At 46.5% G+C, this 27,896-nt stretch overlaps 1 long non-coding RNA gene across 2 annotated transcripts; it reads right to left on the bottom strand.

The window, feature by feature from the left end:
- Positions 1-13,127: 13,127 nt before the first annotated feature.
- On the bottom strand, positions 13,128-25,998 carry LOC132208077 (uncharacterized). Of its 2 annotated transcripts, XR_009444173.1 has the most exons (5): positions 25,811-25,998; positions 24,573-24,704; positions 17,201-17,412; positions 15,556-15,669; positions 13,128-13,272 (listed from the first exon to the last, which is right to left on the bottom strand). It is a non-coding gene; the product is annotated as an uncharacterized LOC132208077 (long non-coding RNA). The 2 variants fall into 2 exon arrangements; XR_009444172.1 differs by lacking the exon at positions 17,201-17,412 and having other exon boundaries at positions 25,811-25,991.
- Between the last annotated feature and the right edge of the window lie 1,898 nt (positions 25,999-27,896).

Below are 27,896 nucleotides of genomic sequence, written 5' to 3' on the forward strand. Positions count from 1 at the left end.
TGGTATTATGTTTTGGAATAGACAACAAGACTGGATCTAAATTTGCTCACTGAGCTGGAAGGTTCATTTTCACAAGTTTCGTCGCTTTTTTTATTTGAAAAAAATGTACTTTATTCATAAGATGTACAAAAAAAACATATTTATACACCTAGGTAATAAAATGTGAGGCTGAATGAACACAGCAGGCCCAGCAGCATCTCAGGAGCACAAAAGCTGACGTTTCGGGCCTAGATCCTTCATTAGAGAGGGGGATGGGGTGAGGATTCTGGAATAAATAGGGAGAGAGGGGGAGGCAGACCGAGATGGAGAGAAAAGAAGATAGGTGGAAAGAGTATAGGTCGGGAGGGGATAGGTCAGTCCAGGGAAGACGGACAAGTCAAGGAGGTGGGATGAGGTTAGTAGGTAGGAGATGGAGGTGCGGCTTGGGGTGGGAGGAAGGGATGGCTGAGAGGAAGAACAGGTTAGGGAGGCAGAGACAGGTTGGACTGGTTTTGGGATGCAGTGGGTGGAAGGGAAGAGCTGGGCTGGAGGTGTGGTGCAGTCGGGGGAGGGGACGAACTGGGCTGGTTTCGGGATGCGATGGGGGAAGGGGAGATTTTGAAGCTGGTGAAGTCCATATTGATACCATGAGGCTGCAGGGTTCCCAAGCGGAATATGAGTTGCTGTTCCTTCAACCTTCGGGTGGCATCATTGTGGCACTGCAGGAGGCCCATGATGGACATGTCATTATAAAGAATGGGAGGAGGAGTGGAAATGGTTTGCGACTGGGAGGTGCAGTTGTTTTTTTGCGAACTGAGCGGAGGTGTTCCGCAAAGCGGTCCCCAAGCCTCCGCTTGGTTTCCCCAATGCAGAGGAAGCCACACCGGGTGCAGTTGATGCAGTATACCACATTGGCAGATGTGCAGGTGAACCTCTGCTTAATGTGGAATGTCATCTTGGGCCCTGGGATAGGGGTGAAGGAGGAGGTGTGGGGGCAAGTGTAGCATTTCCTGCGGTTGCAGGGGAAGGTGCCGGGTGTGGTGGGGTTGGAGGGCATTGTGGAACGAACAAGGGAGTCATGGAGAGAGTGGTCTCTCAGGAAAGCAGACGGGTGGGGATGGAAAAATGTCTTGGGTGGTGGGATCGGATTGTAGATGGCGGAAGTGCCGGAGGATGATGCGTTGTATCCGGAGGTTGGTGGGGTGGTGTGTGAGAACGAGGGGGATCCTCTTTGGGCAGTTGTTGCGGGAGCGGGGTGTGAGGGATGTGTTGCGGGAGACGCGGTCAAGGGCGTTCTCGATCACTGTGGGGAAAGTTGCGGTCCTTGAAGAACTTGGACATCTGGGATGTGCGGGAGTGGAATGCCTTATCGTGGGAGCAGATGCGGCGGAGGCGGAGGAATTGGGAATAGGGGATGGAATTTTTGCAGGAGGGTGGGTGGGAGGAGGTGTATTCTAGGTAGCTGTTTTCTTGAAATGGATATCAGTTACAAGCTGGTTGCCTGAGATGGAGACTGAGAGATCCAGGAAGGTGAGGGATGTGCTGGAGATGGCCCAGGTGAACTGAAGGTTGGGGTCGAAGGTGTTGGTGAAGTGGATCAACTGTTCGAGCTTCTCTGGGGAGCAAGAGGCGGGCCGATACAGTCATCAATGTAACGGACGAAGAGGTGGGGTTTGGGGCCTGTGTAGGTGCAGAAGACGGACTGTTCCACTTAACCTACAAAGAGGCAGGCATAGCTGTGGCCCATGCGGGTGCCCATGGCCACCATATTTATACACCTACCCAGTCATGCAAGCCGCACCGGGTTACCCAGGTGGTACGTACTCCAAATAAAGGAAGAAAAAACAAAACAAAGAAGAAAAAAAACAAAGCAAAGAAAATACCCCGGCAGTCGTCACCCCGCATGGTCCCAGTTGCCCCCCTGACCAGTTGTGGAAGGCGCCAGCTGGGCACAGTTACCAGATAGGGCCCTTTTTTCTATTCTGGACGAGGGGCTTCATACGGTGGTCTTTCCCCACCGTGCCTTGGCAGCGGCTGCCCCAGGCTTTAGTGCGTCCCTCAGCACGTAGTCCTGGACCTTGGAGTGCGCCAGTCTGCAACTTTCGGTCGGGGTCAGTTCTTTCAGCTGACATACCAGCAAGTTGCAGGCAGACCAAAGAGCGTCTTTCACCACATTGATGGTCCTCCAGGCGCTGTTGATGTCGGTCTCGGTGTCCGTCCCGGGAAACAGCCCTTAGAGCACGGAGTCCCACGTCACGGAGCTGCTCGGAATGAACCTCGACAAATACCACTGCATCCCCCTACAGACCTCCTGTGCATAGGCACACTCCAGAAGGAGGTGATAGACAGTCTTGTCGCCCCCGCAGCCACCTCGAGGGCAGCGCGCAGTGGCGCAGAGATTCTGGGCATGCATTAAGGATCTCACTGGCAGATCCCCTCTCACCGCCAGCCAAACAATGTCCTTGTGCTTGTTTGAAAGTTCTGGCGATGAGGCATTCTGCCAAATGACTTTGGCAGTCTGCGTGGGGACCCACACGACGGGATCCACCCTCTCCTTTTCCCGAAGGGTCTCGAGGATACTACGTGCTGACCACTGCCTGACAGCCTTGTAGTCAAAAAGGTGTATCCTTTCAAAAATTTCTCTACGAACGACAGGTGGTAGAGGACGGTCCAACTACTTGGAGTGTTCTGCGGCAATGAGGCCATGCCCATCCTTTGCCACACCGAGGACGGACAGGTAGAACCTCAGTAAGGAGTGACACTTGGCGTTTGCGTACTGAGGATCTACGCACAGCTTGATGCAGCCGCACACAAAAGGTAGCCATCACGGTGAGGGTTCGCGTTTGGTACACCCTTTCTCCCCATTTTCCAGGTCTTTGTACATGGTGTCCCTGCGGACCCGGTCCATCCTCGACACCCAAATGAAGTGGAAGATGGCCCGGGTGACCACAGCGGCACAGGTCCAGGGAATAGGCCAGGCTTGCGCCACATACAACAGTACCAAAAGCCCCTCGCACCTGACAACCAGGTTCTTATCATTTTTGGAGAGGGACCGGAACGTCCACCTGCCCAGTTTCTGCTTCAGTTTGGTGATACAATCCTCCCAATTCTTAGTGCACGCCCCAGCTCCACCAAACCAAACACCCAGCACCTTCAGGTAGTCTGTCCCTACGGTTAAGGGGATGAAAGAGTGGTCATCCTAGTTCCTGAAGAACATGGCCTCGCTCTTACCCCGATTGACTTTGGCCGCAGATTTCCAACAACCTACTCACCGACAGACGATCGATGCAGAAGACGGTGACATGGTCCATGTACAGGGAGGTCTTGACCTGAAGGCCTCCGCAGCCTGGGATAGTCACGTCCTTCAGGCTCACGTCCTTCCTGATGGATGCGGCGAAGGGCTCCACACAGCACACGAACAAGGCAGGAGAGAGCGGACAGCCCTGCCTGACTCCAGATCTGACGGGAAAACTGTCCGATTCCCACCTGTTGATCGAGACTGCACTAATGATGTTGGTGTAGAGCAGCCAGATCCAATTGTGGATGCCCTCCCCGAATCCCAATTTGGAGAGGACGTCCCTCATGTAAGCCTGAGAGACCCTGTCGAAGGCCTTCTCCTGGTCCAGGCTGACGAGGCAGGTGTCCACCCGCCTGTCCTGCACGTAGGCGATTGTATCTCCGATGAACGCGAGGCTCTCAGCGCTCTTCCTGCCCGGCACAGCACAGGTTGCGTCAGGGTGAATCAGCAACTCCAGGACAGACCTGACCCGGTTGGCTATGACCTTGGCCAGGATTTTGTAGTCCACGTTCAATAGTGAAATGGGACGCCAATTCTTAATTTCTTCCCTCTCCCCCTTCCTCTTGTAAATGAGGGTGATGATGCCCTTCCTCATAGACTTGCACGTTTCCCCTGCCTGAAGCGCACAATCGTACAGCTCCAGCAGGTTCTGGCCGACCAGGTCCCACGGAGCGGAATACAGCTCCACTGGTAAGCCGTTGCTCCCGGGAGTCTTATTCCTCTCAAAGGACTTGAGGGCTCTGCTCAGCTCGTCCAGGGATAACTGCCGGTCCAGCCACTCCCGCGTGCCGCCGTCTAAGACCTCCGTGATAGATTACAGGAGCAAGTCGGAGGCTGTGCTGGCCGTGGACTTCGCGTCACGCAGTCTGGCATAGAAGGATCTGCTGATCCTCAAAATGTCAGGCCAAGACGACGTCACCGAGCCATCGGTCTCCTTCAGCCGGCTGAGCACAGAGCTCTTTGTGCACCCCCTGAAAGAAGAAACGTGAGCACATCTCGTCCTGCTCCACGGAGCGGACCCTGGACCGGAATATTAACCTGGAGGCCTCCGTGGCAAAGGGGGAGGCTTGCTGGCCCCTCACCTTGCAGACGTCCTCCGTGACATTGACCCCCATCGACTGCAGAAGGAGCGGGTTCTGCGTCCTTTTCTGGAGTCGCGACAGCTTTCCCCGCCTTTCTCTCACCTTCCGAACACCCTTGAGCACAAAGAACCTCTTGATGGTCTCCTCCACCTTATCCCACCAGTTGCCCGGACACTCAAAGAGGGGTTTCACGGTTCTCCAACCGGCGTACTCCCTCTTAAGCTCCTCAACGTTCTCTGTCGTCAACAGAGTTGTGTTGATGTTCCACGCCCCATTGCCGGCCTGCTGGTCGCCCAGTATGTGACACTCGGCTAGCAGGAGGCAGTGGTCAGAGAAGAACACCGGCTCGATGCCAGTGGACCTGACCGAGGAACGCTCGTGACACAAAGAGGAAGTCTACCCTTGAGCAGATAGACCCGTCTGTCCGCGACCAGGTGTATCTCCGCTGTGCTCCATCTGCAGGGGTGCCGAAGACGTCGGAGCTTGGCGTCCTTCACAGCAGGAATCTGGACGTGGCGTCTAGTTTACTCTCCCCACCCACTGTCCCCACGCTGGATCTTCCATCTGCATCAATGATGCAGTTGAAGTCTCCACCTAGAATGACTGGCCTAGACTTAGCCAGCAGGGGTGGAAGCTGCTGCAGGACGGCCAACCTCTCACTCTGGACCCGCTGGGGCCCTCCAGCGCGCCTTCCTCCTCGGCTTCCGGACCGTTGTCCACTCCCCTGGGTCACCTGTCGCCGCCTCCATCGACTCCGGGTTGTCGGAGGGGTGGGGCGGAGAAAGTGGAACATGCAGGGGCGCTTTGCTTGCCTCGGTTCCATCCTGTGGGGCTGGTCCCTCCTGCGCAGTAGGACAAAGGTCCTTGCATGGGCCTGGTGCATGCCTCTCCTACGGGGGCGGCGGGGACTTGCCCCGCATTGCCCCTGCTAGCGACCTGGACGTAGGTGGTCCCCCGCCGCGGTCATGGCCTGCAGATGTAGCCTGCTTCCCTACAAAGGTTGCAGCTTTTTTTCCTTTGGGCAATCCTTTGCAAGGGGTCCCTCCTCCTTGCAGTTCCATCAGATGGTGACTTTGCAGTCGGCCGCCACGTGACCTGACCTACCACAGGCATGGCAGACTTTGGGTTGCCCTGCGAAAGTCAGGTAGTCCTTGCTCCCGCCAATCGCGAAGCTGGCTGATGGATGTATGATGTTCCCGTCCATGCTCATCCTCAGCATCACCCTGACCTGCCTCTTACTTGTCCAGATCCCAAAGGGGTCCAGGATGTTGGTTAGGTCCCCTTCCACCTTCACGTACCTTCCAAGGAAGGCCAGGACATCAGCTGCTGGCACATACGGATTGTACATGTGTACAGTCACGATATGGCTCCTCGGCGCAGGCATCACAAACAGTAGGACAGCGGTCAATGCAGAGTGGGGGCCCCTCACCTCCTTTCTCCTTGAAAACCTCCAGGAAGCGCTCGCAGAGCTTGGCATTCCTGAAGGTTACATGGTTAAAAACCTCCTCCAGGGAAATCCTGCAGGCAGTAAATGTCTGCAGCAGCAAACCCACAACTGTCCAAAAGAACCCGCTTCACACAGAAGATGCAGTCCACACCTTCATCCACCTTCTTCACGGAAACATGGATGGTGTTCCGGACCCCCTGACCTGGGGCCCGAGCACTTGCTGCAGCCATCGTTGCAGGTTTGCTGCTCCCCTGAACCAGCGTTAGGCCAAAACCAGCATTAAGATGCACCGATTGTGCACCCTTGCAATCAACCTGACAACTTCCTTCCACCTCCAACACACTCGCTCTAACCTTATCTTAGTCCACAATTATAAGAACAGGTAAAAACACACCCTTGATCTTAGCCAAAAAAAGGCAAGAAGCAATGCCATTGTAATACTGGAATATCTTAGATCCCAGTTACCTTCCATATTTTCCATCAGCCTGAGTGAGTGCAAAGATTTGTAAATCACTGCTGACAGTTTTTACTGTTGTTCCTGTACTCCTGGGTTTCCGAAGCGGGGGAAACCGATAGTCAGTTTACACCAGTACTTTTTCAAGACCTTTTTCGATAAAAATCTCTTCGCAATGAGTGTAGATCATTGGAAATGTACCAATCAGATCAGGTGGGGCATGTCACTAACAAGCCTCATCAACCAGCTCCCTGCCTAGCAGAGGGTCAGTGAGATTGCAGCAACAATCGGTACAGAACCGCACACTCAGAGAATGTCCCAGCACAGAGGAAGGTGCTTCAGCCTGTCACTGTCTGCATCAGCTGTCTGTGTGGGCAACTTCACCAATCCCACCCACCATGCTCTTACCGATGCCCTATTAAATCTCTCATCATTCAACTCTCTCCTGAGTGTCACGAATGATTCTGCTTCCAGCACCCTCTCAGGCAGTGCACAGCCGGCAGGAACCACTCGCTGAAGACATTGGGTCTATCTCCCTCGATTAAATATGACGCTTTGTTGCAAAAAAGGCAAATCACCACCCCCTCCCTCCAAACCGATCCCACCCCATCTGTTTCTTTGGAATGTGCAACTGCCTGCAGTGTCAATGTGCCTGCAGTTGCTGAAAGGGTCTGATTTTGTGCTGTTCTATTTTGCACACTAAACAAACTGAACTGTTAGCAATGCAAAAAATGCCTGCCTCTTCCCAAATCAAATCAAATACTTGAAACAAATTCTAATTCTGATCAAGTAATATCACTGTCAGGAAGTACTGGGTCACAATTATAAATAGATTTTCTTAGACTAATCCATCTTATCTGGAATATATTGAACTCTGGTTCCCAAGCCACTCCAACATCCCTAACATCACTCCCATCCCTTCATGGATGGTGGATATGAAATTCAGTACATTGAATAAGTCACAAATGGTTTGGCTTCGACTCCAAACATTCCAATTACAATCTGCTAATTTAGAATTGCAAATTAAGATCCAAGAGCTGTAGAGATATAAAGGATGGAAACAGACTGAATGCTGCAACTTGTCAATTCGAACCAGATATCCAAAATAATTTTAGTTCCACTTGCCAGTATTTGTCTCATATCCCTCTGTCCCCTTCCTATTCATTTCCCAATCCTGATGCTGTTTAAGAGCTGGGATTGTACCACCTCCTCCATACATGCAGCATTCTCTACATGTAAAACTGTCCCTCAGGTCCCTTTTAAACCTTGCACCTCTCAACTTAAACCCATGCTCTCAGGTTTGGATTCCTTTCCCTAAGGAAAAGATATTGCCAATTCACCCCATCCAAGCCCCTCATGATTTTATTAACCTCTGTAAGGTCACGCGTCAGCCTATGACGTACCAGGGAATCAGTCCCGGCCTATTCAGCCTCCTCTCCCAGTAGCTCGAACCATTCAATCCATGTCCCATACTTGTAAATCTTTTTTTTCTCTGAAACCTTTCAGTTCAACAACTTCCCTGTAGCAGGGATATTATAACTGAGTGCAGTATCTGTACATCTGCATTGGAACGTCCAAACTCCGATAGTCAATACATTGATCAATAAAAGCCAGCATGCCAAATGCCTTCTTTGCCACCCTGTCTAACTGTGGCTCCGCTTTCAAGGAACTATGCATCTGCACCCCAATGTCTCTGTTTGGTGACACTCCCCAAGGCCCTACCATTAACTTATAAGTCCTGCCCTAGTTTGCCTTACGAATTCGCAACACCTCACATTTATCTAAACTAAACTCTATCTGCCACTCCTCGGCCCATTGGCCCATCTGATCAAGGTCGCGTTGTACTCTGCGATAACATTCCTCACTGTCCACAACAACATGAATTTTGGGGCCATCTGCAAACTTACTAACCATCCCTCCTATGCTTCCATCTAAATGATTTATATAAAATTATGGATAAGCAGTGTCCCAGCACTGATTCTTGTGACAAACCACAGGTCACAGGTCTCCAGTCCGATATATAACACTCTACGATCACTCTGTGCCTCCTGCCTTCAAGCCAGTCTTGGAACCAAACCACTAGCTTCCACTGTATTCCATGTGATCTAACCAGTCTACCATGAGGAACCTTTTCACACACCTTTCTGAAGTGCATCCAAACAATGTTTACCCTCTCTGCCTTCATCAATCTTCTTAGTCACCTCTGCAAAATACTCAAGTTAGTGGGACGTGATTTACATCACACCAACACCAGAGTCAGATAACTGAGAACAGCACGTGAAGCAAAATATGTACATGAGATAACAAAGCATGGAGCTGGATGAACACAGCAGGCCAAAAAGCCCACCGCCTCCACAGCCAGCAGCCCCAGAGGAGACAGCCACGCTGAACCCTGCCGAGTTTTCACCGTCACCCCTAGACCTCCCACTGACTGAGGTCAAATGGTCAGTCCTCAGTCAGGGACTCACCTTTATCCCCCTCTACACACACATCAACGAATACCAAACATGTTTGGACATCGAGCAGTTTTTCCGTTGCCTTCACCGCTCCACCTATCTTCTCCACTCTCCCTCTTTGATCCGCCTCTCCCTTTTTATTTCCGAATCCTCTCCCCATTCCCCTTTTCTGATGAAGGGACTAGGCCCGAAACGTCAGGGTTTGTGCTCCTAATCTGCTGCTTGCCCTGCTGTGTTCATCCAGCTCCACACTTTGTTATCTCAGATTCTCTAGCATCTGCAGTTCCCATTATCTCTGATACAAAATGTGTACATTACTGGTTAAAAATACTGAAATAAATTCATTGTCTTCAACTTTAAAACCAAATGCTGGAGTCTGCAGCTCAAAAGGCATCAGAACCATTGGGGTCAGAGGAAACCCACAGTTCATGAAATGCCCATGAATTGGGGTGATGTCACTAAGCAATTGCCCGTGTGTGATAACATCACCCACTTGAACACAGAGCATTCGCGTCTGCACAAACGGGTGGTGTGCACCAAGGATGTGAGGGTCTGTGGAGTGATTGAAAGGAGATTGATCAGAATGATTCAGGAACTGAGGGATATTAGTTGTAAGGTCAGGTTGGAGAAACTGAAGCTTTTCTGCATAAAGCGAAGGAGACTGAGGTGATCTTTGACAAAGGTGTCTAGGTTTATGATAGATTTAGATCAGGTAGGTAAAGAGCAGCTGTTCCTCTTCACTGATCGTAAAATTATTAGAAACAGAGATTTAAGATATTGGGCAATAGTTACTGGGAGATGAAAGGAAGTAACTTAATGTTACTTTTATTTTTCTCAATACTGACATTCAAAGACCAATATTATCCAGTGATGAATGATTAAAGAATCAAGTGGCACGCTTAGATCTTGCTGTATCTAAGCAAGTTTCTGATCTGCAAATCCTTTTCTAACGCTCTGAAGCTCTGGAATTCATTTCCTTCATCTGCCCAAACACTGTACTGCAAAGTAAAAACCTTGCTCCTTATTGAAACATGCAGGTTTTTTGGAGAATTAACGGTTTGGTTGCAGAAAGGTTGGTTCCGTTCTAGGACAGTCTAGGACCAGAATATCTCATGTCAGAGTGGGGTTTCATATTTAAACCAGACATGAGGAAGAAATTTTCTCTCAGACAGTTGTGAATTGGTGGAATTCTTTGCAGCAGAGGTTTGTTGTGGCTGGGCCAATAAGTATATTTAAGGCTGAGATTGACAGATCTTTAAGCAATAAAAGTATCAAGGATTATGGGGAAAGGCAACAAAGTGCAGATCAGACAGGATCTCATTGAATGGCAGAGCAGAGGTGATGGTCTGAATGGTCTCTTTCTGTTTGTAAACTCAATGGTCTTGAAATGAGGCTGCAAAACTCTCCGCAGTAAAATGTGCAAAATGAAAATTGCATGGAACCCCTCAGAAAGCTGAACCAAGGTGAGACATGGAAAGGGCAACACACAAATGATTGTCAATGTGGGTGATTGATCCGGAGTGATCTGTGTACCAGGGTAAACAGGAAAACTGGTCTTCAGCTCTCACGCTGAACTCGGCTCAAAGTTTTGGCAAAGATTTATAGCTCAGTTTGTGGGTGAGTTGTTGACTTGTTCGCCGAGCTGGCTTGTTCTTGTTCAGATGGTTCATCACCATGCTACATGACATCATCAGTAGAGCCTCCGTTGAAACAATGTTTTTCTCCTCCACTTGGAATTTATACTGTTTGCTCTGTTATGGTGAGGAGTGTCATTTCTGGTTTTGATCTGTGTGGGTTTGTAAATGGGGTCCAATTCTTTATGTTTGACGATTGCATGACGGATGGAGAACAATGCCTCGAGGAATTCCTGTGTGTGTCTATGTTTGGCTTCGGCTACTATGGTTATCTTGTCCCAGTTGAACTGATGGCCTTCATTGTCTGCGTGTCTCAATATTGAGGAGAGTTTGTCATTCCGTTTTGCTGCTGGTTGAAGTTTTTGAATTCCGATGTCTAGTTTTATTCTTGTCTGTCCGATGTAATGTTTACAGTTGTAATTGCATGGTATTTTGTAAACTGCATTGGTTCTGCATGTCGTGGGAATGGGATCTTTAATTCTTGTACGTGTTTGTCATTGAGCGGCTGTGGGTGTGTCTGGCCACCATGACTCTCAGTGGTCTGAGGGGTCTTGTTGTCACTTCTAATATATTCTTGATGTATGACAGTGTGGCCAGTGTGTGAGGCCGTACTGTGTCCTTCTATTGTTGTCTGTTTCACATCAGCAACCTCACCAAAATTCCCTCGCACAAGGTACTGCTGCAGAAGACCAGATAATCCCAGTTCCCAGGCCTGGAATCAGAGCCGCAGTGGCCCAGATACGAGGATACAACGGGAAATGGGGAATGGCAATGAGCGCTCTGGGCTACTTTGTGGTTCCTATCACACAATCGGTGAGCGTGCGGTCCTTCTGTGATGGTACAGAGGTGCGTAAAATGCCAAGGCTGTGAACTTGAACCTCACCCAGAGCTGCTTTTATTAACATGGAGCAGGGAATATTAGGTCATCAGGCTGTGGGAAATATCACAGAGCGATGTTGGTATGAACAGAATTTGTAAAAAGACTAGCTTCTTTTGTTGGATCTTGAACTGTTCTGGATGTGAGTTTGCTCGCTGAGCTGGAAGGTTATTTTTCAGACGTTGCGTCATCATTCTAGGTAACATCATCAGTGAGCCTCCGATGAAGCACTGGCGTTATGTCCCGCGTTCTATTTATCCGGTTAGGTTTCCTTGGGTTGGTGATGTCATTTCCTGTTCTTTTTCTCAGGGGATGGTAGATTGATTTGGAGCCAATGTGTTTGTTGATGGAGTTCCGGTTGGAATGCCATGCCTCTAGGAATTCTTGTGCGTGTCTCTGTTTGGCTTGCCCTAGGATGGATGTGTTGTCCCAATCAAAGTGGTGTCCTTCCTTATCTGTATGTAAGGATACGAATGATAGTGGGTCATGTCGTTTTGTGGCTAGTTGATGTTCATGTATCCTGGTGGCTAGCTTTCTGCCAGTTTGTCCAATGTAGTGTTTGTCACAGTTCTTGCAAGGTATTTTGTAGATGACGTTTGTTTTGTTTGTTGTCTGTTTAGGGTCTTTTAAGTTCATTAGCTGCTGTTTTAGTGTGCTGGTGGGTTTGTGGGCTGCCCTGATGCCAAGAGGTCCGAGTAGTCTGGCAGTCATTTCGGAAATGTCTTTGATGTAGGGGAGCGTGGTTATGGTTTCTGAGCCCGTTTTGCCTGTTTGTTTGGGTTTATTGCTGCGGAATCGGCAGACTGTGTTCATAGGGTTCCCATTCTTTTTGAATACGCTGTATAGGTGATTTTCTTCTGCTCTGCGCTGCAGTGTGTGGTGGCTCGTTTGAATAATGTTCTAATGCAGCTTTGTGACATTGTGTGTAAGTTAATCATACATTGGTGTGTGTGAGTCTGTGTGTGTTTGTGTGTGTGTGTGTGCGCACTGCCATTCGAAAGCAAGAAGGAAGTCAAATGTGTTCCAGTTGAGTTACCTGGCAGGGCGTGGTGTAAAGGGAGCATGCTGGGCCCATTACCCAGAAGGTCACTGGATTGAAACCATTCTCTGCTGTCGTCACCAACAAATTGATGTTTGTTAGCAGCTAAGTTAATTTTGCTCACATTGTCTCTGCATCAGCTTCTTGCTCTCAGTAACCACTTCAATCTACATTAAACCACATTTATCCTGACATGGACACACATTGTAAATGTTGCAAACATGCATCAGCTGGTACTTTTTCCTTTCACTCAATCCCTTTCTCAACAAGAACCAACACCGGTGTGATGGTCCAAATGGCCTTCTCCTGTTCTGTCACTCTGGGATGATCTGAACAGTGAACATTATCCTCTACAGTAAGGCAATACAGCGGAGAGATAGCAGTGCAGTGGTGATAATCCCTGGGGACTGAGACACAGCAGCTGCTGGAGTTTAAATTCAATGAATAAAATCTGGAAAGTAAACCTGAATTTCAGGAACAGAGGCCATGACTTTAATTTCCTGAAATCCCATTCATTCATGTCCCTTTGGAAGGGAAGTCCTTGCCTGGTCTGGCATACAAGTGGCTTGAGGCCCACAACAACATGGTTGACCCCTATCTGCCCTCTGACATCAGTTCAAGGTAAATTAGGGATGAACAACAAATGCTGTCCTGACCAGTGATACCCACATTCTACGGGAGAATAAAGGAAGAACAAAAACACATTCACAACAAGAAAAAAATAGGCCTTCTCTCTGCATTGACTTGAATTCACCTGATCGCCCAATCTGGACAGAGACAAGGATACCCACAGCACAGAGAAACCAGGGAACTGCATTTACGTATCGACAGGCCAGACAATTGACTGAAGGCTTGTCCACACAGACCACCTGTATGGTTTCTCTTCACTGTGAATGACACTTGTTCCTTAAATGTTCAAAGCTCCTGAGAATGAAGTGAATCTGACAGTTCTTGATCCAAAGTTTGAGTTGAGCAGCCTGTCAGTAAATACTTCCTTTCCAATTCCCTGGAAAAATAAATTTACAACAGTTAAAAGTAGAATGAAAGCTGCTAGATTGTCACCTGGATCATTAGAAACTGCAGATGCTGTAGATCAGGAGTGAAAAATAATTTGCTAGTAAAGCTCAGCAGGTCTGGCAACATCTGTGAATGAAAAAAACAGGTTAATGTTTCAGGTCTGATGATCCTTTCTGAAGTTCAGAGGAAGGGTCACCGAACTCAAAACATTAACTCTGTTCTTTCCTTCACAGATGTTGTCAGTCCTGCTGAGCTATTTCACTTGGATCATTTGATATCTTTGAAAGGACAGAAGATGAAAAATACAGGACAAATCAGGCTGTGGGAACTGGCTGCAGAGCCAATCATTATTTGTGCAGAGCCAGAGTGGGAGGTTTCAGTGAGACCACAACAATGCTGTCGGTGTAACAATACAAACCGTACACCTATCTGACCATAACCTGTGTCACTCTGTAACTGGATACGTGTAAATGACCGAGGCTTGCTGAAAATGCATTCCTGTAAGCAAGTCGGAATTCATGGTCCTCCTTTCGATAATTAATTCCCCTTTTGCACTGGTGGGATTTGTATTTGGAGTACTGTGTTCAGTTCTGGTCACCCGACTTAAAGAAGGTTGTTATGAAACATTTCAGGGAAGATTCAATGGACTAATATCTGGAATGATCTAGAGGAAAATACAGGCTCGGCCTGTATTGTCTGGAGTTTAGAAAAGAAAGAGGAGACTAAATTGAAACATGAAAGATCCTGAGGGGACCTGACCAGATGCATGGTGAAAACATGGTCCCTCTTGTGGAAGGATCTAGAACTGAGGGTCATTGTTGAAAGGTAAGGGTGAGTCCATTTGAAATAGTGAGGAACATTTATTTTCTCTGAGGGCTGAGAATCTTTGTGACTCCCTTCGTAAAAAGGTAGTGGATGCAGCATCTATTTTTTTTTAAAGGCAGAGACAGATTCTTGTTGACCAAGACAATGAAAGATATTCTGAGATATATAGGCACATAGAGCAGAGGTTGAAATTAGATCAGCAGTGATTTTATTGAGTCGCAGAGCAGGCTCGAGGGGCCGAGTGACCCACACTTGTTCCTCATTCCTACGTTTGAATAAACCGCAGGACAAAGAAGCTCAAGTCTTGTCTGATTACTGTGGGTGAGGAGGGTGTTTGTGCTCCCACTTCACTCACCCAGTGGATTAGTTCCTCTCTACACCCCGACCAGCTTCAATTTACATTTGAAAAGTTTTAATCACATCAGCTGTCATCCTTCCAACTTACAGGGAATACATCATTCCTGGTGAGATGATGCATTTTAATAGGAGTAGAGAACACACAAATTAGGAATCAGTTATCCATTCTGCCTCTCGAGCTTCAAAAAGGTCAAAGTTGATCTATTTAGTCTTCAATTCAACCTTCCCACTTGGCCTCGATAGTTTTTTTTTAAACAAAATCCTGTGGGCATTGCTGGCTGTGTTTAATTGTCATTAAGAAGGTGGCAGTGTTCTGTGTCCATGAACCACTGTAGCCCATGAATGGTAGGTGGACGCATAATGCTCTGAGGGAGAGAATTCAGGATTTTGACCCAGCAATACATTTCCAAGTCAGGATGGTGAGTGGTGTAGAGGGAATTCACGTCCAACGCAGAGTCTACAGCACGGAAAAAGGCTCCACTGGCTCTGGCTGATCTTGACACTACCTTCCAAGTGCACTGTTATTCCATCTTTTATAGCTGACCCGAAAATATTTTTTCAACTATCAATTTTATGCACATTCCCTGTTTTCTTTCTCACTCCCTTCTTACATATTAGGGTTACATTAGCGATCCTCCAATCCATAAAAACTGAGTCTAGAGAATTTGGAGGAAAACCATTTGTGAATCTGCTATTTCTACAGCCACTTCCTAAGGTACTTTGAGATGAAGGTTATCAGTGTCTGGGGATTTATCTGCCTGTTATCCCATTAGTTGTCCCAATATCATTTTCCTACTAATACTGATTCCACCTTCCTATTAGACCCTGTGATCCCCCTTAATTTTGGGACGTTATTTGTATCCTCCTTATTGAAAACGTCAGACATATCTAATTGGTCTGCAATCACTTTGCACCCCATTATAAATTCCTTGTTTCTGCTTGTAAGGAGACCCTATATTCTTCTTGACCAGTCTTTCACTGCCAATCTTCAACTAAGAGTTTAATGATGATCATGAAACCGTTGTTGATCGTCAGGAAAAACCCATCTGGCTCACTAATATCCTTCAGGGAAAGGAACTGTTATCCTTACCTGGTTTGGTCTGTGAGTGCCTCCAGCCGTACAGCAATGCAGCTGACACTTGATAGCCCTCTGTGCAATCACAGATGGGCAATAAATTCTGGCCAAGCCAGCAAAGTCCATGTCCTGTAAATGAATATAAAACAACATTTTATTGGGTGTATGGTCCCTGCAAGCATGCACTCATGTTCTGTTTTGTCACTCTGATTGAATCCCTTTGTTTCCCTTTGCAGAAATCTAAACTGCTCCCAATCCTGTTGTCAGTTGTTTTATTGGCCTAATTGTGTATGCTGCTTCCTTAAATTTAATACCTGTTCATTTCCATTTCTGTGCTGTGGTTTGATCATGTTTCCCATTTTGTTATTATGCCAGGCTGCGATGAATAACTTCCACAGCTTGTCATTGTCCTCTTTCAATGTTTGTCATTACCCATTTCCCATCATCCATTTAAACACTGATTCACCATTTATCACAACTAGCTCGTGTCTCATACCATTTTAACTTCTTTCATTTAATTACAGGACCTGAGTCTCAGAAACTACAATATCACTCTCCAGCTTTGTGAAGAATTCTATCCTATTGTGGTCACTCATCCTTAAGGGCCCATACTCAACTGCATTGTCAATTATTCCATCCTCATTGTACAAAACCCATCTGCTTCTTCAACATGTTGATTCATAAAATTGTACCATATAGACACTAAAGATTCCTCCTGCACTGTACTGTTACAAAGTGCAGGACCCCCACAGCTACCTAGAATACACCTCCCCCCCACCCACGCTCCTGCAAAAAATTCCATCCCCTATTCCCAATTCCTCCGCCTCCGTTGCATCTGCTCCCACGATAAGACATTCCACTCCCGCACATCCCATGATCACTCTCCAGCTTTGTGAAGAATTCTATCCTATTGTGGTCACTCATCCAACCTTAAGGGCCCATACTCAACTGGATTGTCAATTATTCCATCCTCATTGTACAAAACCCATCTGCTTCTTCAACATGTTGATTCATAAAATTGTACCGTATAGACACTAAGGATTCCTCCTGCACTGTACTGGTACAGTGTGATTTGGGCAATTTATAAGTAGGTTGCAGTCACCTGTAATTAAAGCCATAACTTTATGCCTTGTATCTCTCAATTCCACCCTAATGCCTTCCCCAATATTACTGCAGCTTGGGGTCCATATGCAGCACTAAGGTCATTTTCTGTCCATTGGTGTTTCTCAGCTCAACCCAAACAGACTCTACTTCACTACACCCTATATCCTGGCTCACATGAGTTTCCTGTTTTAATCAGCAGCTCCTGACAAATCCTTTACCATCTTTCCTGCCCAGTCCATCTTCCTCAGACAACCCACTGATTGCAGGTTTCAATCTTGTAAACCTCCTCTGAGACACTTTGAATAAAAGAACGGAAGGCCAAAACCTGATACGGTATTTGAGATTTGGTCTGACCCCTTCCTTGTACAAATGAAGCAGAACATCTTTTAATTGATTATTACTTGTTGTCATAACAAGGGAGATGGCCTCGTGGCTTTCTGGATTTCAGAGAGATCTTGATCAATTGGAGCAATGGGCTGATAAATGGCAGATTGAATTTTATCTGCATAAATGTTTGTTTTACCACAACACAATACTTCACAAAGGCAGGACTTACACAATTAATGGTTGGGCTCTCGGTAGTGTTGCAGAACAGAAAAAAACCTCGGGTTTCAGGTACATCATTCTTTGAAATTTGCATCACAGGTAGACAGGGTGGTTAAGAAGGCGTTTAGCACACTTGTCTTCATTGCTCAGGTCTGAGTACAGGACTTGGGAAGTTATGTTGGCTAGTCCTCTTCGGTCGGACTGTGTGCTGCTCTGGTCGTCCTGTTATGGGAAGATTATTATTAAACTGGAGTGGGTTTGGTCAAAATTACCAGGATATTGCTGGGAATGGAGGGTTTGAGTTATAAAAATACGCTGGATTGGCTGGGACTTCTTTCACTGGAAGCTAAGGGGTTGAGAGATGGCCTTATATAGGTTAATAAAATAATGAGAGACACAGATAAGGAATAGCAAAGGTATTTTCCCTCAGGTGGGGGGTTTCAAAACCAGGGGCATTTTTTTAAGATGAGGGGAGAAAGATTTAAAAAGGACATGACGGACAACTTTTTGTTTTACACAGAGTGCTCAGTGTGGTGGATGTGGGTACAGTTACAATGTTCAAAAAACATTCAGATAAGTACATGAATTTGAAAGGTTGAGTGCGAATATGGGCCAAACGCAGGAAGATGGAACTAGTTTAGTTTGGGAACATGGTCGGCATGAACTAGTTGTATCGATGGGCCTGTTTCCATGCTGTATGACCCTCTGATAACATTCTATATCTGCACACTAACTCTGAAACTCAATTTCTTAATTTAAATTCTTCTGCACTTCAGAATTCCATTTAATGAATATTTTGCTCCATTCATTTTGGTAGGAAGAATTTTTCCACTTCATCCAACTCCTGCAAGATATTTTTCCTGTAATAATGTTCCAGATTTCAGAGGAAAGATCGAAAGGGGGGCAAAACAGGTGAGGGAGTAGCTTTTATTAATAAGGAAAACATTGCTGCTATCACCAGAAGAGATATTTTAGAAACACCATCCAATGAAAACATATGTTGAAATTAGAAATAAAAAGGAACGATCATCTCATGGGATTGTACCATAGGCTTCCTAATAGTCAGAGGGAAATTGAGGAACAAATGTGCCGAGAGATCTCAGATAGGTGTAAGAATAATAAGATTATAATAGTTAGTGATCTACAGTTTCCAAACATTTAAATGGGTTGACAGAGTGTTAAAGATTTGGATGGTGAGTAATTTGTGAAATGTGTTCAATAAAGTTTTCTTTACCAATAAATCAATGTTCCTATGAAAATAAAAAGCTTTTCTTGGTTAATAAGGCACAGCAAGTGACTGAAGTGGCAGAACAGAGAAACTTTGAATCTTGTGATAGTAATTCTATCAGTTTTAAAACAGTTGTTGAAAAGGATGTGTCTTCCAGAAAAAAATTACAAGTTTTCAATTGGAGGAAGGCAAATTTTAATGATATAAGACAAGAACTTTCAAAAGTTCCGAGGAAGGATCAACTGACCCGAAATGTTAACTCTGATTTTTCCTCACAGATGCTGGCAGACTTGGTAAGCTGTTCCAGCAACTTCTGTTCTTGTAACTTTCAAAAGGTATCAGGAGTAGACTGCAGGTATAAGGATGTCTGATAAGTGGGAGGCTTTCAAAAGTGTGATAATTCAGAGTCATTATGTCCCTTTTCGAGTGAAAGGTACAGCTGGTAGGATTAGAGAACAATGGGTGAAAAAGATACTCAGGTTTCAGTCAAGAAAATAATAATAATAAATTATTAGATGCAAACAACTTGGCTCAAATGAATATCTTGAACAGTGTAAATAGTGTTAGGGGAATTCTTAAACAGGACGTCAGGACGGCAAAAAAGCAACTTGAAACTGCCATGGTAAATAAGCTTCAGAATAATTCAGAGTTTTTGCAAGTGCATTTAGAGGAAGAGAGCACCGAGAGAGCAAGCAGGGCTCCATAAAGTTGAAAAAGGTCAACTTTGTGTTGAACCACAGGAGGAGAGAGGGATCGTAAAGGAATATATTGCATCAGTTTTTACTGTTGAGAAAGAAATGGAGGCTAGACAAGTCAGGAGTAGAAATATTTTGGTTTGAAAACAGTTCACCGAGATGGGGGAGATTTTAATGAATTTCTTCTCAGTGTTTATTAAGTAGAGAATCATGGATGCTAAGGAAAAAAAGGGAAGTAAGTGGGGATGTTCTGGACCATCGCGGAGGTGTTTACAGCCTTAAAGCACTTTAAGGTTGATAAATCCACTGGACCTGATGAAGTCCAGCTTCGGACACTGCGGGAGGCTGCGGAAGAAATTGCAGAGATTTTTGCTTCATCTTTTGCCATTGCTGAAATTCCAGAAGACTGGAAGGTGCCTAGTGTTGTCTCATTGTTTAAGAAAGGTAGCAAAAACCAGCCAGGGGACTACAGTCCATTGAACTAGTGGTAGACACGGCATTGAAGAAGATATTCAGAGAGTGGGTGCACAAATGCTTGGATATTCAAGGTCTGATTTGGGATAGTCATCATGGCTTTGTGCACAAGAATCATGTCTGACAAATCTATTCATGCTTTTCGAAGAGGTAAGCAAGAGGATTGATGAGAGTAAGGCAGAGAATGCTGTCTATGTGGACTTTAGTCAGGCCTTTAACAAGGACCTGTACAGCAGGCTAGTCATGAAGGTTCGGTTGTGCGGGATCCAGGGAGAGCTAGCTCATGTTTTCGATGGTAGGAATAAGAGCCTGATGGCTGAAGGTTGGTTCTTGGACGGGAGTCCTGTGGCTCATGGTGTAACACGGGTCAGTACTGGGACCTTTGTTATTTTTCACTTTCATAAACGATCTGGATGTGAATGTACACAGCATGATTAGTAAGTTTGCGGATGATACAACATTAAGAGGTATCACTGATTGCAGTGAAAGTTATCAAAAATTACAGCGGGAAGTGGGCTGAGGATTGCCAAATGAAATTCAATACAGCTAAGTGTGAGGTGTTGGCCTTTGGAAAGTTCAACCGAGGTCAGAGCCATACAGTGAATCGTAAGTTCTGAGGAGTATTGTGGGACAGAGACACTGAGGAGTACAAGTACATAGTTGGTTGAAAGCAGCATCACAGGTAGACAGGGTGGTGAGCAAAGCATTTAGCAGGCCGGCCTTCTTCGGTCAAGGCAGTGCTTATAAGAGTTGGGACATTAAAGATGTACAAGTCATTGGAGAGGCCACATTTGCAGTGCGGTGCACAGTTTTGGTCATACTGTTACAGGAAAGGCATAGCTAAACTGGAAAATGTGCAAAGAGGAGTTACAAGGATGTTGCTAGGAATAGTAGGCCTGGGTTCTGAGGAGAGGTTGGCCAGGATTGGATTTTATTCCTTGGAATGTAGGAGAATGAGAGCTGACCTTACTGAGGTGGATAAAATCATGAGGGGCTTAGATAGGAAGAATGCATGTAGTCTTTTTCCCAGGGATGGGGAATGGGAAACTGGAGTGTACAGATTTAAGGTGAGAGGGGGCAGATTTAAGGAGGATGCGAGGAGCAACTTCTTCACATAGAGAGTGGTGCATATTTGGAACGGGCTGCCAGAGAAAGTGGTTGAGACAGGCTCAAAAAGAACAATTAAAAAAAAAACATTTGGGCAGGTACATAGATGGAAAGTGTTTGTAGGGGGACGTGGACCAAATGCAGGCAATTAGAACTTGTTGAGTGGGCAACAGAGTCAGCATGGACCAGTTTGGGCCGAAGGGCCTGTTTCCGTGCTGTGTTACACTCTGACTTTAAACCTTTAGGTCCTGCTCTAGTGCATCAAACCATGTTGTGGGAAGTTAAAGAGAAAACATGGGGCCCCCTTGCAGAAATATTTGTATCATCTATAATTACGAGTGAGGTGCCAGATCACTGGAGAGTGGCTAAAATTGTGCCTTCGTTTAAGGGACATAAGGAGAAGCCTGGGAACTATCGAGCTGAGAGTCTGACTTCGGTTTTGGGTATGTAGTTGAAGGTAATTGTGAAATGTAGGATTTATGTATTTGGAGAGATAGGAATGATTAGTTGATTGATTTTCTTGGAGAAGTAACAAAGAAGATAATTGAGGGCGGAGTGGTGGAAGTAGTTTATATTGAGAAGACTAAATCCTTTGACAATGTTCCACAAGGAGGACTAATTAGTAAAGTTAGATCATATGGGACTCGGGGGGAGCTTGTCAACTGGATACAAATATGGCTTAGTGACAGGACACAGACACTGGTGGTGGAGGGTTGTTTATCAGACCGGAGGCCTGTTCCCAGAGGTGTTGCACAGGGTTCAGTGCTCGCTCTAATTTTGTTTGACTTTATATAAAAAAGCGATTTAGATGAGAATAGTGGAGACATGGTCAGTAAGTTTGCAGATGACACCAGAATAAGCAGGATAGTGGACAGCGAAGTAGGCTGTCCAAGATTACAAAGAGATCTTGATTTATAGGGTCAACAGGCTGAAGAATGGCAGGTGGTGTTTAATTTGGATAAAGGCGAGTTATTTCATTTTGGTAAAACAAACAAGATCAGGACGTAGACAATTAAACGTAGGGTCTTGGGGTTAGTGTTGTCGAACAGAGAGACCTCAGGGTTCAGGCCCTTAATTCTGTGAGGTTGGCATCACATGTAGAAAGGGTGGTTAAGTCGGTGTTTAGCCTGCTTGCCTTCACTGCTCAGATCTTTTGTGTATAGGAGTTGGGATGTGATGTTGAAGTTGTGCAGAACATCAGTGAGGCCTCTTCTGGAATAATGTGTCTACTTCGGATCTCCTGTCATACGAAGAATATCATCATGCTTGGAAGGGTTCAGAAAAAAATTATCAGGATGTTGCCAGGAATGGAGGCTTTGAGTCCTAAGGAGAGGCTTGATCGCTTGGGATCTTTTTCCACTGCAGTCTAAGAATTGGAGGCGTGGACTTATATGTTTATAAAATCATGAAGAGTACAGATAAGGTGAATGGAAGTTCCCTTTTCATTCACGTGAGGTATTTCAAGACTAGGGGGCTGGAGAAAACCAGCTGAAACGTTCACTCTCTATGTATGAAGTTGGACAGTCCCTTTTGCCAAACTATTTGACGAAGGGCCAAACAGATGGAGACTATGTGATGCTTCTCGTGGTTGGATTAACTTTCTACTCTGGGTGGCTTCATGCCACACTTACAGTCCATAGTTTACCAGTACTGGAGGGTATGAGTTATGAGGAGAGACTAGGATTTCACTTGAAAATAGGAGGTTGAGGGATGACTTTAGAGAGGTTTATAAAATCATGAGGGGTATAATGTGTACAGCAAGGGTCTTCTCCCTTGTAGAGGGGAGTCCAAACTGGAGGGTATATTTTTAAAGGGAGCGGAGAAAGATTTAAAGGTAGACAAGTGGGAGCTCTTTCAAACAGAAGGTTGTTTCTATGTGGAATGAACCGCCAACGGAAGTGGCAGATGTAGGTACACTTCCAATATTTAAAAGACATTTATACAGGTACATGAATATGAAAGGTTGAGAGGGATATGGACCAAACACAAGCAAGTGGGACTCGTTCAGTTTGGGAAACTGGTCGGCATGGACAAGTTGGAACGAAGGAGGCTGCAGAACTCAAATAATTTTTGACATTTTGGAAACAGTTCATGTTGCAGGAGAGGAAGAGTTAAATGTCTTGGAAATATGAAGATGGATAAATCTTCAGCACCTGATCTAATGTATCCCAAGACATTATGGGAAGGGAAGAAATTGCAAAAATGTTGGTATCATCTATAAATATGGGTGAGGCGCCAGATGGCCAGAAATGGCTAATATTATGCCTTTGTTTTAGAAGGGATGTCGGGAGAAGCCTGAGAATTATAGACCTTAATGTAACACTGGAAGACAGTAACAGAATTAGAGTCAGTATGGATTTATGAAAGGGAAGTCATGCTGGACAAAACTGCTGGAAAGTTTCATTTGGAGTTGAAAATCCAGTGGATGATGCTCATGTGCGCTTTGAGAAGGCGTTCAAAAGGTCCCACAGAAGAGATTAGCAAATAAAGTTAAAGCATATGAGATCTGATTGCTTCTGTGTGCCAGCCAGTGACCAGTGTGATAGTGTAGGGGTCAGTGATGGACGCCAGGTACTCACATCGTCTATTAGCTATTTAAATGAGAAAACTTGAATATCGTATCTGCAAGCTTGTAGGATTAGGACAGTGATCTGTGAGGAAGATGCAAGCATGCTTCAGTGTGACTTGGAGTTGAGTGAGTGGGGCAAAAATGCAAGGCAGATGAAATATAATGTGGATAAGTTCAAGACTATCCAGTTGGATTACAAAACTAGGAAAACACAAGTCACTGACAGTAAGCATGCAGGTGCAACGGGGGGCAAAGAGGGCTAATGGTATTTTGACCCTCAGAGTGACAGCATTTGAGTACAGGAGCAGGGATGTCTTGCTGAAATTGTACAGGATCTTAGTGAGACCACACCTGGGATGGTATGTGCAAATTTGGAATTCTTATCTGGAGAAGGATGTTCTGTCTATGGACGCTATTCACAAAGTTGATGAGACTGATTCCTGGAATGGCAAGACTTACGTATAAGTCCAGCACTGATTGGTTAGGATGAAATTCACGGGAGTTTAGATTAGATTAGATTCCCTACAGTGTGGAAACAGTCCTTCGGCCCAACAAGTCCACACCACCCCTTGAAGTATCGCACACAGACCCATCCCCCTCCAACCCACGTACCCCCGAACACTACGGGCAATTTAGCATGGCCAATCCACCTAGCCTACACATCTTTTGACTGTGGGAGGAAACCGGAGCACCCAGAGGAAACCCACGCAGACACAGGGAGCATGTGTAAACTCCACAGACAGTTGCCCGAGGCTGGAATCGAACCTGGGTCCCTGGTGCGGTGAGGCTGCCGTGCTAACCACGGAGCCACCGTGCCGCCCTAGTTTAGAAGGATGAGGAAAGATTTCACAGAAGCCAATAACATTCTAACAAGCCTAAATTCAGGACGGATGTTGTCAATGACCAGGGAGTCAGATCTTAGGGGCATGGGCTAAGCTGTTAACGGCTGAAATGAGGAAACCTTTTTTAAAAAAAACAGAGACTGGTGACCCTGTGAAATTTGCTGCCACAGAAAGCAGTTAAGGCCAAACACTGATGCTGATGATGATGACGACGACGACGATATTATAGTTGTGAGGGCTTAAGGGATCAAAGGGTATGACTATCACGTGGGAAGAGGCTGAGTAGAATGATCAGCCATGATCAAAGTGACTATCGGAGAAGGATCAAAAGCTACAATGGCCTGCAACTGTTCCTATTTTCTATGTTTCTAATATGGTGAAGGTGGAATAAGAACAAAATGATTACAACTGACACAAATATCAGCACAACCTTATCACCACTGGATGAAAATCCTATAACTCCTTACCAAATTGCAACATGGGAGCTACGTCACCACATGGATCGCAGCAGTTCAAGAAGGTGCAGCGTGATTTTGGAAGCTTCTGGAGTGGCTGCTCTGTCTCTCATTTTCAATCCAGTTTTCAAGTTGTTGAATGCCCTGAGAAAAGCAACATAGTATGTCAGAAATATCTTTGGACGTTTGCTGATACTGGGGGACCTGTGGGGTGGGACAGTGGCTGGGGGTACAGGAGGGGGTAAAGTTGGGGAAGAGGGACAATGAGAGAAACAACTGGCTGGATTTTGTGTTGGGGTGATGGGCGAAGAATAACCCCAATATGCAAACCACACAGCCACACCCTGTGCAGCTCTCTCCCTCCACTCTGGTCTTTCTCTGAGCCTCTGCCACACCAGCAGTCAGCTCAGCAAAGATGTGCATGAAGACGGACACTTTTCCATCAGTCTCAGGCACGAGGACAAGCATATTGCAAACAGTCTTCAGTGTACACAGCAATGATTTAAATCATTAGCTTTTGATACCAGCCCCATTCACACCAAAGACAGTCACAAGATAAATTAAAAAAAAACAAAACTGACCACATTACATAAGCAGTTTCCATGATGCACTGTTTCACATGGACAGAGGATTGTCAAATCTTTACCCTGTCACATCAGCAGATAAATACCTTTTCTCAGAAAGCCCCTGTTGTAAAGTCCTTCTGTTTGACCATGTTCCCTCCCAGACTTGCTGGCACCTGTTCTCAGATGCTGACCTTATTAATGGCCAAGAGTCTACACAGTTTTTGAATAAGAAACATCCAGCAATTAACTTTCAGGCCTGGCCTCAGAAACCAATAATTGATTTTGTATTTTTTAAGCACAACTGCTGCTCACAGCCCAGACGTCACCGTTCAACTCACAGGTTCAAGCCAAAATGACTTTTAAAAACTCAGCGAGGGTGCTAACACAGGTCACAGTGGAAAGACCTCTAACCAATGAGTGCACATTGGAGTTCTGCTTTACTGAGAACACCTCTCATTGCTGTAATCACATTCTGAAGTGGCTTGACAGGGTAAAACCTGACAGGGCTTTCCCTCTCACAGGACAGTCTGGGCCTGTTTCAGGGAGGAAGCCTGAGGCTCTCTGCAATCTACACGCAGCACCAGAAGACCCCTGTTTGAGACTTGAGACCTAAACTGAGCTGTCATGCAGCCCTCTTACTCGAATACAGCACCGAAGCTGCCCTCCCCTTCAACCTGTACTCACCGCTTGTGGCTCTCATGGAGGACCATTTCATTCCGGATATCCCTCCCAATACGCATGCTCCATAGCTGACCAAAACATCTAACGACCAATAACAAGCAAGAGGCGGAACAGGAAGAAGGCCCCGGATGTGCTTGTTCTCCAACCAATCAGAGGACGAGGCCACAATTCTGGGGGCGGGTCCCCGGATCCGAAACGTTAAACTCTGCCTGATCCTTCACAGATGCTGCAGACAGGCTGAGCTTTTCCACCAAAACAAAGTGAGGGGCTGGATGGACGCAGCAGGACAAGCAGCATCTCAGGGGCACAAAAGCTGGTGTTTCGGGCAGTTTTAATGCAGTTCCCATGATCTCTGAGCTTTTCCAACAGAGATGGTAGGAACTGCAGATGTTGGAGGATCTGAGATAACAAGGTGTGGGGCTGGATGGACACAGCAGGCCAAGCAGCATCAGAGGAGCAGGAAGGCCAACGTTTGGGGCCTAGACCCTTCATCAGATGTTGGGGAGGGGAAGGGGGCTTAAATAAATCGGGCGAGATGGGGAGGTGGATAGACGTTGGAGAGAGGAGAAGATAGATGGAGGGGAGACAGACAAGTTAAAGGGGCGGGGATGGAGCCAGGAAAGGTGAGTGTAGGTAGGGAGTTAGGGAGGTGATAGGTCAGTCCATAGAGGACAGACAGGTCAAGGGGCGGGATGAGGTTAGGAGGTAGGAAATGGGGTGGGTGGAAGGGATAGGTTGGGGCAAGAACAGGTTTAGTGAGGTGGGGACAATCTGGGCTGGTTTTGGGATGCGGTAGGGTAGGAAGATCTTGAAGCTTGTGAAGTCCTCATTGATACCATTGGGCTGCAGGTTTCCCAATATGAGTTGCTGTTCCTGCATCCTTCAGGTGGAATCGTTGTGGCACTGCAGGAGGCCCAGGATGGACATGTCGTCGAAGGAATGGGAGGGGGGTTTGAAATGTTTTGCGACTGGGAGGTGCAGTTGTTGAGTGTGAAGCCAGCATAGGTGTTCTGCACAGTGGTCCCCAAACCGCCACTTGGTTTCCGCGATGTAGAGGGTGACACAACGGGAACAGCGGATGCAGTATACCGCAATAACAGATGTGGGGTCTGGGATGGGGGGGACAGGGGAGGTATAGGTGCACGTGTAGCTCTTCCTGCGGTTGCAGGGAAAAGTGCCGAGTGTGGTGGGGCTGGAGGGGAGTGTGGAGCAGGCAAGGGAGTCATGGAGAGAGTGGTCCCTCCAGAAAGCAGATAAGGGTGGGGAGGGAAAAATGTCTTTCATGGTGGGGTTGGATTGCAGATGGCTGAAGTGTCGAAGGATGATGCGTTGGATTGGAGGTTGGTGGGGTGGTACGTGAGGAGGAGGGGGATTCTGTTTTGGTTGTTATTGCGGGGAGGGGGTGTGAGGGATGAGTTGTGGGAAATGCAGGAGACATGGTTGAGGGCGTTCTCGATCACTGAGAGAGGTGGTTGTGGTCCTTGAAAAATGAAGACATCTGAGATGCACAGTGGTGGAATGCCTCGTCCTGGGAGCAGATGTGGCGGAATTGGGAATAGAGGATGGCATTTTTGCAGGAAGGTAGGTGGGAGGAGGTGTATTCTAGGTAGCTGTTGGAGTTGGTGAGCTTGAAATGGATATCGATTTCTAGGTGGTTGCTGAAGATGGAGATAGAGAGGCCAAGGAAGGAGAGAGAGGTATTAGAAATTGTCCACGTGAACTTAAAGTTGGGGTGGAAGGTGTTGGTGAAGTGGATGAACTGTTTGAGCTCTTCCTGGAAGCATGAGGCGGCGTTGATACAGTCGTCAATGTAACAGAGGAAGAAAAGGGATTTAGGGCCAGTGTAGGTACGGAAGCGGGATTGTTCCACGTAACCTACAAAGAGGGCGGCATAGCTTGGGCCCAAGCGGTTACCCATGGTCATCCCCTTCATCTGTAGGAAGTTGGAGGAATTGAAAGAGAAGTTGTCGAGTGTGAGGTCGAGTTTGGCTAAGCAGATGAGAGTGTTAGTGGAGGGGGTCTGGTCAGGCCTGTGGGACAGGAAGAAGCAGAGGTCCTTTAGGCCATCTGTATGGGGAATGCAGGTGCA

Source organism: Stegostoma tigrinum, unplaced genomic scaffold (assembly GCF_030684315.1).
Source record: "Stegostoma tigrinum isolate sSteTig4 unplaced genomic scaffold, sSteTig4.hap1 scaffold_278, whole genome shotgun sequence".
Taxonomy (NCBI): domain Eukaryota; kingdom Metazoa; phylum Chordata; class Chondrichthyes; order Orectolobiformes; family Stegostomatidae; genus Stegostoma; species Stegostoma tigrinum.